The 16,874-nt window shown below is 37.8% G+C and overlaps 2 pseudogenes; both read right to left on the bottom strand.

The window, feature by feature from the left end:
• The window catches only part of LOC140858513 (uncharacterized), a 33,256-nt pseudogene extending 17,977 nt beyond the window's left edge, over nucleotides 1–15,279 (bottom strand).
• LOC140858515 (uncharacterized) lies at nucleotides 352–9,612 on the bottom strand (annotated as a pseudogene).
• Nucleotides 15,280–16,874: the final 1,595 nt, after the last annotated feature.

Genomic DNA, 16,874 nt, shown 5'->3' with positions numbered 1-16,874 from the left:
TAAAAAAAATCCACAAATAAAATATATATCTTCTAAAACAATGCTTCATCCACTTTATAATCATTTTTCTATCACCAAATATACCAGCCATAATGATTTATCATCCATGTACAGGACCATATATCATCAATAATAAATAGCATCATCTTATTCTAAACTTTATATACCATGACATCGACAAATGCACACACGCACATATACATAAGTATTTAAATGCAAACCCATAAAGGGAAAACATGGAATTGCATACATGCGCAAATATGTTGGCTGTATATAAGATAACATGATGATTAGTTCCGAAAATGCTGAAATAATACTTCTTCAGACCACACATGTTAAATTCAACTTGGATGAGAGGAATCAAAGTAAATCTCAATTATGAAAAGCAGAAAATTTGTTCCAAGCCACACAATTTGGATATCCTCTCAAACCGCTAGACCAAACCATAGAGCTTAGCAGTTGAAATTTCACCGTCGCTGCAATGAACCGGGATAAGATAATGATCAACAACATCATTTTGCTTATTTCAATCGAAGAAGCCTTGAAAACCACAGTTACTGGCATACCTTATTCAAAACTCTCAAACTTCATCATTTCATTGACTAATATTGATTGGCCTATTATTGTAGATAATTTATCAACTATCATACTATATATCTTCACGTTCTGCTTCTGCACAAAAAGACATCGCAACACAATCAGCATTGCATAACAATCACTGACTGACCAGCAATAGAATAAATGCAAACAAGAGATGTTACGGCAGGAAAATGTGGACCAAGTAATAAAATCAAAACACCAAAAAAGTTGGAACAGTAAACGGCAACATTCGCAATTACTGTAGCATGATTACTGCTCAAAGTTACTATAGCATAAGCAAATCATGTGAATAATATCATTACAGTAGCTAGACCCATCAAGCTAAATAAATCTGAAACCTTTTAATACCCATCCTCGAATAACCTATCAAAAAACTGAAAACAACTAAAAGTAAAAGTAAAATATAATAAATTGACAACAAAATTAAATCTAATAAAAATCCCTAAGTCCTGCATCCACCAAACGCATCATAACATGTTCTTGGAACTCCATCAACATGTATGCAAAGATATAGAAGTAATAGTATTCATATTGCAAAAAATAAAAATAAAAGACGTCAGAAATCAAATTATCAGCAAGGAAACTGGATGAAGGGAAAGTAAGGAGGACATGGAAAGAAGAAGAGGAAGGACTGAGAAGAGAAGAGAAGAGAAGAGAAGAGATAGAAGTAACGGATTGGATGGCCATTGGAAAAGAAACACTTTATTTCCAATCACCCCCAAAACTGAGAAACCCAGAACATGACACCTTCGAGCAAAAACCTAAAACCTCACCTGTTTTTCACTTCCATAAACTAACACTTGATGTGGCTTATTAAGTTATGCCCATATAACGTTCCAAACAACTGCAGGATATTCTAGTCTCAGCCATACTCATTAAAAAAACTAGAACTAAAAATTAAACAGAACTAAAAGATAAGATTGAGGAAGCTAAAAGATTAAACTAAATCTATGCTCACTGCCGATGATGCACAGCCCTTCAATGCACGTTAGCCAGTTGCGTGATCCAAGTTGAACATAACATTCCAAGTTCTCTTTGTGTGGATTATTACAATTATCAATGAACAAGAAAAGGAACTTCCAGCCCTTCTAAATCTATATCATATTTATGCATACAAGCACATGTTTCAAAGCTAACTCTAGGTCCCAAAGCGTCTTGCTTTTGTCAGCTTAGCTACTTCAGAGATGATAATCATTAAAAGAATGGGGTTTTAGTGACAAACATACACTAAAGTATGGTTCGTGTTAATGATGCTTAAAACAATTTTTGTCTTTTTACTAAATTTTAAATGACGGTCCTAAAGAATGCTATACTGAATTACTACAAAAAATTGAGAAATGAGAGCAAATCCTTGGCAATTAGTATCGTAATACACATTTGAACACCGTAACCACATAAACATTGAGTTGCATTAAGCGTAATCGATTTTTGTTCCTTAGTCATTTCATTCTCCTTTCAAATGGGGATTATCTTTGTAAGCCATAGGTTTAACCTTTCATGGTACTGCCTATAGTGACCTTTATCTCCTCTTTAGATCTGAAATCAGATTCTACAGCCTTGGAAAACAAGTGCAAACATGACATAGAATCAGATTGCACCAGAAGCCCATAATCATTAAGGAATTCTTACATAAAAAAGATGAAAAAAAATTGACACGTCGTATTTCATCCTACCATCAACCAGGCAACTTGAGGAAGCGTTTAAGCTGATTTGCATATAGTGGTTTTGTAGAAATCATCCATCTCATGTGTTCAGTTGAAGTTTGCACTACATTTAAGATTAAAAATTCCATAGACAAATGAACAGCAAGTAGTTTGATTCAACTGACCATCAAGGATGTATTATGTCCATAAGCTCTAAAGATCAGAATTAGGACTGCTAGTTTGGTGCAGCAATGATGTGGTCAAAAATGAAAAAGAATTGCCCTGCTGGTACAAGAATAAGGATCACTTTACTGTCAGTGATGTATTATGTAGAACTGAATGAACCCTCTAGCTCAAAGATTGCAAGTCTGCAGCATCAAGGATGTAAAGCACCAACTTTTATAAAGGTGGTCAAAAGTGAAAAAGAATTGACCTGCTGTTGCAATAATAAGGATCATTTTGCTGTCAGGGATGTATTATGTGGAAATGCATGAGCTCTTTAGCTCAAACATTAGGATTGCAAGTCTGCAGAATCAAGGATGCAAAGCACCAAAGTTTTTAAAGGTGGTCAAAAATGAAAAGAACTTCCCTTCTGTTTACAAGAATAAGACTCCATTCACATTACCTTCTTTACGGCCTCCTGAAATTATATCTTCAGAAGTCGTTTTACTATCTGTATCTCTAAACTCTCAAGCCCACCACTAGACTCTAATGTCATGCTGATGATATTGATACCTTTTTCCTATTTAATGAATTAAATAAAAGAATATACTGATGTACACATCATATATGTGGTTTATGTCTATGTATATGTAAGCATGCACATGTGCGTGGACACATGTCTACACTCCATGCACATGTGTATGTATAGCCTTTTGCAGTCAAGAAGTTTAAAGCTGCATGAGTTAAAACTTCCCAACTTCAATGTCAATATAGATACACGTTCCCAATTTTGAGCAAGCAATTGACAAGAAGGCATCACAAATTTAAAAAGTAATAGTTGCATCAATGAGTTAAACAAGGTTCTGACAAATCTTCATGGTATACCAACAAGACCCAACAGTAAAAGAAAATGTTGCTGACAGACTAACAGATAAACAAATGATAAATGCATATTTGCTTTCTAATGTCCGACGTTACTTAACAAATTTTAGAACATCATTCATATTGATGCTCAAATTAGTTCAAAATCCAAATCATCAAGCCAAAACACCTGATGCTACTTTTTTCAATTTATGAAATGAAAGGTAAAAAAAAAAAAAAACTACTTTTGCACCTCCATTCAAGTCAATAATCGGAAAGGGTACCCTTAGGAACATAAAAGTTCACCACTCTATAGGGGTATTGGATTGGGTTAGCTCGGATACAGATCCGGTCAAATGCGGATCGGGTCAAAAATTTGTTAACCCAAATCTGACCTATTTATTAAACCGGTCAAAAATTCAAATCTAAACCCAACCGATTTATTAAATAGGCAACCTGACCCGATCTACATAACTCATTTATTAAACAAGTCACGTCAGGTTAAACGGGTCAATGTGGGTTAAACGAGTTAAACAGGTTAAATGGTTCGAGTTAGGACCCAACCTAATCATTAAAGAGTCAAAATGGGTTAAACAGTTTAAAGGTCTAAACTTGAACTCAACCCATCTAATAAATAGGTCTAGATAGGTTGACCCATTTATGACCCAATCCATTTATGTTAAACCCAAATCTCTTTAAAATGGATCATTCGTGGGTTAGGTTGATGGGTTGGGTTATAAATTGCCACGCTTACAACTGTCATAAATAAGCCTTTGTTTGTTTGTTTGTCCTATTCAGCTACCTTTCCTTATATTGTCATGCTCATCCCACATGCTCTATTGAATAATGTCTCTAGAAAGTCCATGATACATTCTCCACTAACCTATCTATAATTCTAAATTAATCAACTCTAGAAAGTTGCTTGAATTACTAGGACATAAAAGGTGATAATACAAATATATCATGTTACCAAAGACAACATTAAGATAAAAGGCATCTACAAGCTCTGCTAGGAAACAGAAAGTTAAGGAAAAATCATACAGTTAAGATACAAGTTATGAGTATAATAAGTTTTTAACAGAAAGGAAATGTAACTTATTTTAAATTCTTTTCAGGTTAAATGTAGTCAATATGAGACCATGAACGGGATTATATTTATTGATATTATTTAACCAAAACCAATATAAGCTGTAAAGTAGGTATTAGCTATTTAGAAATTGGATCTCCTACATTAGCAAGCCATATCCCATGCACTGATTAGCTAAAAAGGTCAAGATAATGCAGGGTCAATTGGTGATGTCCTGCTATGTGCAGAACATAAGGGAAGGATGAAATTAAGTTAGGCATAATTACTGGTTTTCTTCTTAACATTTTATGTGACAATGATGATAATCATTGATTATAAAAATAAAAATAAAAAGACCGACAAAACAGCCCTATGATTTTGGTGATGGCAGAGGTTATGAGAAGAAAAATGTGATGTAACAGAGATTCTGCAACCAGTGAATGCAGAATCAAGAGCATGCCTGGTATTTAAGATATTAGCCATTAAGTAACAGAAAGTAGATGATGCAAAAGAATGTCAAAGAAGAAACAATTTAATTTTTGAAGGTAAAGTATGGCATACAGATTTTATAACAAGATTTCATGTAATCTTAGTGGCTTGCAATACACCGTTAGTTGTGCTTGATTCTAACATATGAAGATTTTCTTTCAAGGGTGGTTCCACAATAATGTTATTTTTGATCAATTATGGAGCCACACTTCTGGATTTCAAATAAGTTTGAGCCTCAAGGCATGCCAAAGTATACAGTGACTTCCCTTATAGCAATCTAAACTACAAACAGAAACATCACAGCCATTTAAAACCAACTTAACATATGAATTGACAAAAAAAACTCCTAATCTCATTAATTTAGAGGAAAACAACAATGTTAAAATGGAGTACCGTCTAAATCAAGGATTTAGATCCGAGCGGGATGTCCCGTGGGACACCGGGATAGAGTATCATCCTATGTGTCGGGACAGACCGTCCCGCTAGTATCCCAGCTTCTCAATTAAGAATTGGGATGTCTTGAGACATCCTCTGTCCCAAGTATCGGGACAGGACAGGACGGCGGCACGTCCCGTTCCATGAAAAAACTGGAACAGCCCCGTCCCACAGATTTAAAACCTTAGTCTAAATTACACGTGAAGAAAAAAATAACATTGAAATACCAAAATATGGAATAACAATCTCAGCATGCAGCTTCCTAAAGTTTAAATTTTGCCATATGAAATTTGTTGTCAACAGCAAGCTAAAACCAAAAGATACTGAAACTCTTAAAATACAAAGGCACATAAATGCAAACTAAGACAAGCCCAAACACCCATTCTGGCACTAATAATCACTTCCATTGCTATAGGAACTTGGACCCCAATAAGTTGATGTGAATGCAATCAGCTCTTGATGTAAATGCAATCAGCTCATTTTTTGTCCTTCCAGTAAACTGATAATGGATGATGAGTACTCATTAGTTGTACAAAGTTTGCATTCAATGTTAAGATCTCTTAGACTGAACTTCAATACTTATCTTGTTAGCAGATTTTTGAGATAAGCATATATCATCTTGATCTTGTGGCTTCCATAGCCCCTAAAGAATATTTAGTTTTTTACACTGCCATCATGCTTTCGATGTTTCTGAAGCATTTGACCAATGTGCTAGCTTTCGTGGTTCAACATTGCCAAGAGGATTCTGACAAAAGCTTCACCTTTGTGAATAGCTTCATTTTCCTTCGTACTCATCTTTTACAATATTATTCTTGACTGATTTCAAAAAGACAGCAGCCTTGCCCCAGCCTTGTGCTCTAAACCATTGTCAAACATGGAGGATGAGATCAATTTATGAATCAGCACCAAATGTTGCCAAAAATTCGTACTTGCCATTGACTTAACATATGTTGCTTGTCAGAAAATGTTTCATTTCTTAGACAAAACTATTTTTAAATTTTTCATCATATTGTTAAGTATTTCGAATATGTTATTCGTGGACCACTTTGACCTCTTGACTCCCTACCTACGCAGCACCATGGCTGCCTGGCAACCACAAACAGTATTTTTCAAACATCATCCATGATACATTCACCTTTGTATTGGGGCATGGGCTAGTTCATGAAATTCTTCCTCAAAGTCCACTTGATATCAAAACAAGGGTTCATCTTCACAATCTTCATCTCTTTTCAAAGTAGCCTTCCGATTTGAAAAGGATACACAAGCATGACCTCACCAAGTGGCAAGATAGCAATGTCAATGAATGATTAGATATGACAAAATAAAAGCTTCAAAACTTCAAAAGTTGACTTTCTTAATTCTTGCTACCTGATAATAACAAAAGCACCTTAAAGATGGTCCTCATGTCATCTACAACATCGCATCTATCTTCTAAACATGACCACTCACTGTAATGGGGCATAAATTGAGATTCTGATAACAAAACTGATTTTAGATAATCAAGAAAAGTGTTATTTTATTAAAAAAGAGGGGAAAACTGCTCATTGACCTTGACGAAAGAAAAATATGATACTATTCAACATTGTAGATTCAAAGATCTCAAAAATTAGCTGCTAGAGCTTTAGACTACAAGACAATATAAGAATTGGCCTTTGATGCAAAGAGTTATTACTTACATAACAAAACTCAATGGCAAAAATTAAAATGAACCTTAAGGACTATACCAGAAGAGCCACAATACAGCTCTAATTTGTAGGAAGTCAACCAAGGAATTATAGTATCATATATCATACCTATGTTTTTCAGAAGTAAACACCATATGCTTATAATGCCATACCATATATACAATCTGCAAACACCAGCACAGATACATCACCTACTACTGTCAGAGCCTTGGAGTCCAGCCACATGTGACTGGAATTCAATGATGTGCACTCACATTATTGGAATGTGGAAGCTGGTGCTCTCTTGGAGATAGTACTGCAACTTAATATCTTCTCTGATATGAATTTAAATAAAAAACAAAATGGAAAGCTGACTGCCTACAGTAGTTCATTATAGTACCAAAATATACACAGCTGGTGTGCTGCATTAGAAAACCTAATTTTTGCATCAAGACTATTTTACTGTCTTCCAGTGAGAGGTACACATATTTTAAACACTGAAGCATAATGTTTGGTGCATGAACAATTACAACATCTGAAAGCACATCGAATGTGTCTTTGAGTTGACGAGCACACATGCAACATTATCTATATAATTCTGGCCCACATGCCAATGAAGGCAGTGTTATATTGGATTCCACAAATCAAACAACAAATTGGGGAAAAAATAAAAAATATGCCCACAAGAAATAATGGAATTAGGCTAAGTTCATGCAAATTTAATTTACTATGACCAAATGCCAAAATATATCGGCCTATATGCTACTGTAATGCAATAACGAACTATCTATAGACACTTTTATGGGACAGTTCTCACGTTGAAAATTGTGGCATGCAGTATATACCATACAGTGAATTACGATATTGACTGGCATTTAGATCCTTAAAATAACCAAAAGCAAGCCAGATGTCAATCCCTCAACAAACCTATTCCAACGCAAGGAAAATATGATAGACTAATTTATGGTAGTAATTCTGCATTCTAGTCTATTAGTCATATGGAATCATGCTTTCTCCAAAGATAGCATTGTTTATCAATAACACCAGCAGAAATTAGCATTCCACTATAAGGTCTTTGATTTCAAAAACTCAGACATGAGTAAAGCAACTGCAAGTCCTAACTCACTCAGGTAACATCTAGAGAAAATAAAAACCTTCAGCAGTTAATGAGTGGATAGACCTTCTTCAGCTCCTTTTTGCCACATTCACCATTGATTCATCCCTTCCCTTCCTGTCATTACCTTCCTCCTCATCATTCTGTTTAGTATCTTCTTGATTCCTTTTCTTCTTCTCTTTTCCTATACTCACTCGACACCCTCCTTAGTCTTATTCTTTTTCTTCTTCTTATTCATCCTCTCCTCCATCCTTGCTTCCCCTCCCTCTTCTTCCATGATGCCCTCATCCACACTCTCACAATTAAAAATTCTTCATACCCAGAATCAAGATCATCGTCTGAATCCACGTACTGCACTTCATGAATCCTCCTTCCCTTCTTTGGCATCACCTCCCTTGTCTTCTTCTTCATCTTTGGCTTCTCTCTTCCTGAAGAGGTTCTCCTTCTCCGATGGGTTCTTCAACATCTTGCTTCTTTGGCTCCTCCTCTCCTGAACTACCTCTGCTTCTCCAATGGGCTCTTCAACATCTTGGTCCATCTCATCCTTCTTCAGGGGCACGCGAGGCACCGGCACCTCAATCTTTAGGCCAGCTCGGGCAGCGCCTGGTAGATGGGGAGGGCGACGGAGTTGACTGCCTTGACATGGATGGACCGCACGTTGGCCCACTTCTTGGGGACATGCGCCATGGCCCCCTCGATGGCGGCCATGACGTTGTCGACGATCTGGTCGGGGGCCATGGAGAGGCGGCCGACCTTGACGGCCGCTGCATGAGCCCGTGCGGATGTGGAAGAGGGAAGAGCGGAGGTAAGCGCGGAGCTGCTCGGGCCAGCCGGGGCGGGAGAGGTTGAGGGGGAGGGGGAGCTTCTTCTTCTTGAAGAAGTGCTTGCCGAGGAGGCGGGGGAGGAGGTGGACGACGGCGCGGTCGGCGAAGAAGAGGTCGTGGGAATCACAGAGGCGGCGGCGCGCCTCGTAGGGGCGGTAGTCGGCGGCGAGGGCGGAGAGGGGGATGGCGTCGGCGAGGGGGAGGGAGAGGGAGCGGGCGCGGTCGAGGGTGGCGGCGGCGGTGAGGGAGGAGAAGGAGGAACGGCGGTTGGCGGGGCAGTCGCGGTCGTCGAGGATGAGGCAGACGGAGGTGGCGGGAGATTCGTAGAGGGGGTGGGGGAGGGGGATGCGGTAGGGTTTGATGCGGGACGTGGAAGGGACGCGCTTGAGGGTGATGACGATGTAGAGGATGTCGTCGTCCGGGTCGAGAAGCTGGGCCTTCTGCTGCTGCTCTGCCCGCACCCGCATCCACTTGAGGAGGGCGTCCACCGCCTTCCCCACCGTCTCCCAGCTGATCATCCGAGAAGACGAAGACGAAGAAGATTTCGTTGCAGTGGCGACCATTGATGGGTTTGACGAGAGCAAGGATGATGATGATAGAGATGAAAGAGAAGAGTGATAACAAGAGGAGCGGGGAAGAAGCAGGAGAGTTTCCGCCGACGACGGCTTTGCTCGCCTCTTTGTCCTCTGTCTCACGTTGTGGCTGCCCTAAAACCCTAATTTGGGGTTGAAAAGGGTCAAACGAGGAATCGGATGAACCAGATAGGGTTGGGTCCGATCGGATTGCTGCAAACGCCTTTGTAAAGTTCATTGTTTCCTTTGTAAAGGTTCATTGTTTCCTTTCATGCTGCATAGCTGTAATCAAATCGAATATGAATTAATATCAAAAAATTTATATTTTATTTATTTTATTTAATAAATATAAATATAAATATAAATATCATTCGAATATAAAGATCTATATCTATATTTATTTTAAATTGATGCAGATACAATTCAAATATCGAAACTATAAATATAATTATAAATATAAGTTGAACAATTAAATTTTATAATTATAAAATCAAAAATATTATTAAATAAATAATAAATCAAATTAATAATATATTTATATTATTATATTTTTTAAAAAATAATAAATATTATATAAAATTATAAAAGATTGCAGATAAATTCAGATATTCAAATACGAATCGGATAGTTATCTATCCATATTCATATCTATTTTTTTTTAAACAAATATGAACACTGAGGATATAAAATGAATTCAGATAGATATTATCTACACCACTTCCACCCTCTATTGATGTATCATAGAAGACTACAAATCAGACACTTTTCTAAATGTCAAGCATCTGATAAAGCCCAAGTAAATAACAAGGGTAAATAATGAAGAATAAATAGACTCTTATTGTCCTTGTCTAATCATACATTCGCCGATTGCTAATTTTCTAACATAATACTAGATTGACAAATAAATTAAAAATATATTTGACTAAAAGGGCTGTACTGTGAAATAAAAATAAAAGTCCTAATAATTTTATCATTTGATTGAAAGATGTCTCATTTTTATTTTGATTTTATGAAAAAAAAAAATTAAAAAAAAAATGACCCTAATCTTCCATCTAATTTATACTTAGTTGGAGTATACGAACATTACAATTCATGAGAAAGTTTTTTTTTTTAAAAAAAAAGACCCTAATCTTCCATCCATTGCGACTAACAGAGAGATCTAGAAAGAAGGTCTCATTGCCACCTAAGGAGACATCTAGAAATAATAAACACAGAGAACATATGAAAAAGGAGCGGATTTGGATCGAATACCCAACTGAATGTGCATGGCATTATGTTGTTTGCACAAGGAAGGCTAGCAACCATGCAGCCTATATTGCTGAGGGTGCGCTACCCATAGTTGTGCACCAGCCTACAGGCTAACTACCAAGATGAATGGAAAAGGAAATTGTACACTTCTAATGAGGGTAAGCAAATCCTTTTCCATATTCATCTTTTCTACTTTCTTTGATGCTAAAGCTGTGATGGATTGGCTGCAGAGATTCAAGATGACTATGTAGGTTACTGGATTCCAAGTGAGACAAAACTTGGGCAGATAGGTTGGTAGATTACCTAATAATCAGTAGTCTAGTTCAGTGATGTCAAAGGCGCCAAAAGATGGCCTCAGGCACTCAGGCGAGGCACAAAAGGGATCATTGCCTCTTGATGCTTCAAGCAATGCCCCTTCACTCAAGCGCACACCTTTAGCGCCTTTTAGGATTTTTCTCTGTAAGACCAGGCGCTTGCCTTTAGCACCTCAGTGAACTTTACGATGATTTTTTTTAATGGTTGAAAAGTATAAAAAAACTAAAAATCACCCATTCAACTTCTCAACTCTATTACTAACAGGGAGTGATCAATTAATATAGCAAAGTTAGTCTTGAAGAGATAGAGGCTGATTCAGATGAGATAGAAGAAGATGTTGAAAGATATAAATCCAATTGATGAGAAGATGAAAGTGATGACAACTATACAAGTGAAACTGAATCTAATGATTCCATTGATGAACTTTAGGCTTTACAGCTGTTTATTTTTTTGTTTCATTTATATAATTCTACTTTAGGACTATTTATATTTTCTATTTATTTATTAGACTCCATTGATGAACTTTAGAATATATTTTCTGTTTCATTCATGAATTTAGAGCTGTCTATGGCTTATTATCATATACTTTATCTTGAACTAGTTGAGCATTTTACTGTTTTATATATATTTTATGCTTAAATTGTTAATTATATGGTAATTCATGTTACAATAGTTATCTCTAATTATTATTTATTTATATATCATATTTTTTATTTTTTTTTTCTAATTTTAGCACCTTACTTCACATAGACGAACGCTTTTCTAGCGCATCTCGCCTCAAAGCGCTAGACCTCCCAAGCGTATCTTGGTCTAGTTGGCTGAAGTGACAACATATAAATGAAAAGTGAAAATAGATTATTTTTATACAAAGTAATTTTAATAATTATATGATCTACTAATGATCATTGTGGGATGTCCCCCTCCTTTTCTTCAACAATCTGCCAAAATTTGAACTCTTCTTCCTTCTTTCTTTATTTCTAAGATAAATTTAAAGCATATTTACTGACCATAGCATGAAAGATCATTAAATTTTCTATTCCTCCTTTCTTCCAAACTCTTTAGTTTCTGAGTGTCTCATTTCAAGTTCTTATCAAATTTACATGCCTTTCCATCTAAAGTAAAAAAATATGGTGAGATAACAATAAAAAATCAACATTTCTTTCATTTTCTCCTTATTTGACTTTATGAAGGTTCGCTAGAGTCGACATTTTGACCTCGAAAACCAATATACCGCATTATAAAGTATAATTTTAAGTAGAAATGTTACTACATCAACCTCGAGCAATCCAACTTTTCATTTTGGAGGCAAGAAAAGATTAAAAATAAGATAATTTTTTATAAACTTATAAGAAGTTTCTAATCATCTCCTTTTCCATCAAGTCTAGGACAAGAAATGGGCTCGGGCTCGACCGGCTACAGTCGGATTCTAGGTCTAGCCTGAGCAAAATCAAGTCAGAGTTAGGAATGAAATGTGAACCTGAAAAAATCCTAACCAAGGCTAATATCTAGTGTCGCCCATCTAAGCCTAAAATTAAACTTGCCCCACCCAAAGCTCCTCTCTCTCTCTTCCCTTCCCCAGCATGCCCCCCTCTCTCACCAGCATCCCCCTCTCCTCATCTCTCTCATTCGATTCCCCTCTATTTATCTCCTCTCTCTCTCCCCCTCCTAATCTCTCTCTCTCTCTCCCCCCTTCCAAATATCTTTACCACTAAATCTCCTACCTCTCCATCATGATCTCTCTCTCTCTCACTCCTTTCTCTTGATCTCTCTTCTCCCCTCCCCTTCTTACACTCTCTCTCTATCTTTATCTCCTATTTTGCACTGAAGAGAGGAGGGTTTTGGGACTCAACCCAGGCCAGCTCAATTAGGCTTCAAGCCAAACTCGAGCTAGAATTTGGAATAATTTTTGGGCCATAGGCTAGTCCAAAAAAATTTTTGTGAGCCTGGCTTGGCCTGCATGGAACCCAACCTAATCCAAATCCTAAACAAGTCCAAAGAGTATTAATGTGGATTTGTTTATATATAACTTGACAAAGCTTGTTTGAGTAAGGGATCAGCATTATCAACATTCAAATATCATATTTACTAGGCCAGCATCGGCTTAGTCTTTCAAACTGTAGAGCCAATAAGAATTCTTGTTCAATAGAATGTCATTGTGAAAGTAAAATATCAAAAAATAAATCACTAGTCAATAAATATGAATAACCCACTCTCAAATAACATGAGAAAAAGTAATTAAGGACATACATAATTTGTCAAACACCACTCATCAAATAAGTGCCAATAGAAGCTCCAACTGCTCTCATAATTTTAACTCAACCAACTACATAAGATAAAGGATAGAATAAAAGCAACAAAAGACCTCTTTCTTCACTAGAAATAATAATAATAATAATCCTCCTTAACTAAAGTTTGACCATCTAAATTGGATAGGATAGACCAAAACCTGAAGAAGAGACCATGAAATACAGCCAGTGTTAAACAGTAACTAGTCCAAAATCACCAATTGATCTCAAAAGAAAATCAATCACTACCTTGTTTGAAAATCAATCAAATGGTGTCGTGTCTCACCTTACTCCTCTTGATCTTCCTGACCTCCTTATCTTCCAATCTATTTGTCTTGCTCTTCTTCTTTGTCATTCCAACCTTTTCCTTTTTTGCCTGTTTGTTCTCCTCAGTCTCCTTCATCACCTTCTTCTTTCCGCCATTCTGTTATCAGTTTCTTTTGCATGATCATCCTTGTGATTACGATCATCCTCTTCACCACCATCACTCTTGCTTCTCTTCCCCTTCCCTTTTTCACATTAGCATCTTTCTTTGCCACCTTCATCTTCTTTCTTGCACCCACTTTGTCCTCTTCATTGTCTCCAGAACCAATATCAACACCACCATCTTTACCAACATCATAACTTTCATCGGCCACTTCATCATCAACACTAATATGTTTCTTGCCTTCTTGTCCTCTTCCCTTTTCAACTTTCTGTCTTCTTCAGCTCCTTTTGCCACATCCACCATTGATTCATCCTTCCCTTCCTGTCATTACCTTCCTCCTCATCATTCTACTAGCATCTTCTTGATTCCTTTTCTTCTTCTCTTTTCCTATACTCACCTCCACACCCTCCTTAGTCTTACTCTTTTCTTCTTCTTATTCATCCTCTCCTCCATCCTTGCTTCCCCTCCCTCTTCTTCCATGATGCCCTCATCCACACTCTCACCAATTAAAAATTCTTCATACCCAGAATCAAGATCATCGTCTGAATCCACGTACTGCACTTCATGAATCCTCCTTCCCTTCTTTGGCATCACCTCCCTTGTCTTCTTCTTCATCTTTGGCTTCTCTTCTTCCTGAAGAGGTTCTCCTTCTCCGATGGGTTCTTCAACATCTTGCTTCTTTGGCTCCTCCTCTTCCTGAACTACCTCTGCTTCTCCAATGGGCTCTTCAACATCTTGGTCCATCTCATCCTTCTTCAGGGGCACGCGGCACCGGCACCTCAATCTTTAGGCCCAGCTCGGCAGCGCTGGTAGATGGGGAGGGCGATGGAGTTGACTGCCTTGACATGGATGGAGCGCACGTTGGCCCACTTCTTGGGGACATGCGCCATGGCCCCCTCGATGGCGGCCATGACGTTGTCGATGATCTGGTCGGGGTCATGGAGAGGCGGCCGACCTTGACGCCGCTGCATGAGCCCGTGCGGATGTGGAAGAGGGAAGAGCGGAGGTAAGCGCGGAGCTGCTCGGGCCAGCCGGGGCGGGAGAGGTTGAGGGGGAGGGGGAGCTTCTTCTTCTTGAAGAAGTGCTTGCCGAGGAGGCGGGGGAGGAGTGGACGACGGTGGCGGTCGGCGAGAAGGGTGTGGGAATCACAGAGGCGGGCGCGCCTCGTAGGGGCGTAGTCGGCGGGAGGGCGGAGAGGGGGATGGCGTCGGCGAGGGGGAGGGAGAGGGAGCGGGGCGTGGTCGAGGGTGGCGGCGGCGTGAGGGAGGAGGAGAGGAACGCGGTTGGCGGGGCAGTCCGGTCCGTCAAGGATGAGGCGATGGAGGTGGCGGGAGATTCGTAGAGGGGGTGGGGGAGGGGGATGCGGTAGGGTTTGATGCGGGACGTGGAAGGGACGCGCTTGAGGGTGATGACGATGTAAGGATGTCGTCGTCCGGGTCGAGGAGCTGGGCCTTCTGCTGCTGCTCTGCCCGCACCGCATCCACTTGAGGAGGGGTCCACCGCTTCCCCACGTCTCCCAGCTGATCATCCGAGAAGAACGAAGACGAAGTAGATTTCGTTGTTGTGGCGACCATTGATTGGTTTGAGGAGAGCAAGGATGATGATGATAGAGATGAAAGAGGAGTGATAACAAGAGAGCGGGGAAAGTAGGAGAGTTTCCGCCGACCCTTGCTGCTCCCTCTTTGTCTAACGTTGCCGCTGCCCCTAAAACCCTAGTTTGGGGTTGAAAAGGGTCAAACCGTAACTTGATTCTTAGAATCGGATGAACCAGATAGGGTTGGGTCCAATCGGGTCACTCATGCTGCAAACGCCTTTGTAAACATTCATTGTTCCCTTTCGTGCTGCAGAGCTGTAATCAGATCGGATGCGAATTGGGTATCAAAATATTTATATTTTATTTATTTTATTTAATAAATATAAATATAATATCATTCAAATATAAATATCTATATCTATATTTATTTTAAATTGATGCAGATACAATTCGAATATCGAAACTATAAATATAATTATAAATATAAGTTGAACAATTAAATTTTATAATTATAAAATCAAAATATTATTAAATAAATAATAAATCAAATTAATAATATATTTATATTATTATATTTAAAAAAATTAATAAATATTATATAAAATTATAAAAGATTGTAGATAAATTCAGATATTCAAATACGAACCGAGTTATCTACTCATATTCATATCTTTTTTTTTTAACAAATATGAATACTGATTCGGATATTATCTACTTCCATCTTCTATTGGTGCATCATCGAAGACTACAAATCTTTTCTAAATGTCAAGCATCTGATGAAGCTCAAGTAAATAACAAGGATAAATAATGAGAATAAATAGACTCTTATTGTCCTTATCTAACCATACATTCGCCGAATGCCAATTTTATAACATAATACTAGATTGACAAATGAATTAAAAATATATTTGATTAAAAAGGATTGTACTGTGAAATAAAAATAAAAGTCCTAATAATTTTATCATTTGATTGAAAGATGTCTCATTTTTATTCTGATTTTATGAAAAAAAAAATCCTAATCTTCCATCTAATTTATACTTAGTTGGAGTATACGAACATTACAATTCATGAGAAATTAAAAAAAAAAAAAAACCCTAATCTTCCATCCAATTTATACTTAGTGGGAGTATATGAACATTACAATTCATTCAATTCCAAACTAAATATAACCTAAAGTACTCCATCTCCAGATTTAACTTGTTGGGAAATGTGACAGGTTGACATAAAGAGAAAAAAATACATGTTGCACGGAAGCCAAGCTGACTTGACCCAGTACGGGGTCAGTGTCAAATAATCCTTATTTGCTCGTGAGCTTAATTGAGATCATAACTTATTAAGCAACAACTCGGTCTACTTAGTGCTGATTAGTGAGAGCAACCTTACACATGATCAATAGAGGTAACCTGTTAAGTGGCAACAAGTAACCTAAATAAAAAGAACAGCACAAGGCATCCTATAATAGAGATAGAAATAGTAAATAGAAACTGAAAATTTCTCCCATCCAATTGGCTAGATGTACATCCTGAGCAGCAAAAGAAATTCTCATCCTTTTTTTCTCCTGAATCAAAATTCCCACTACAATGGATTTCTGCATCAGTATAAGCAGACAACTGATACACCCAAGAGATACCACCC

This window comes from Elaeis guineensis, chromosome 6, assembly GCF_000442705.2.
Source record: "Elaeis guineensis isolate ETL-2024a chromosome 6, EG11, whole genome shotgun sequence".
Taxonomy (NCBI): Eukaryota; Viridiplantae; Streptophyta; class Magnoliopsida; order Arecales; family Arecaceae; genus Elaeis; species Elaeis guineensis.
Note: the sequence above shows the minus strand (reverse complement) of the source record. Positions and strands in the feature narration are given on the sequence as shown.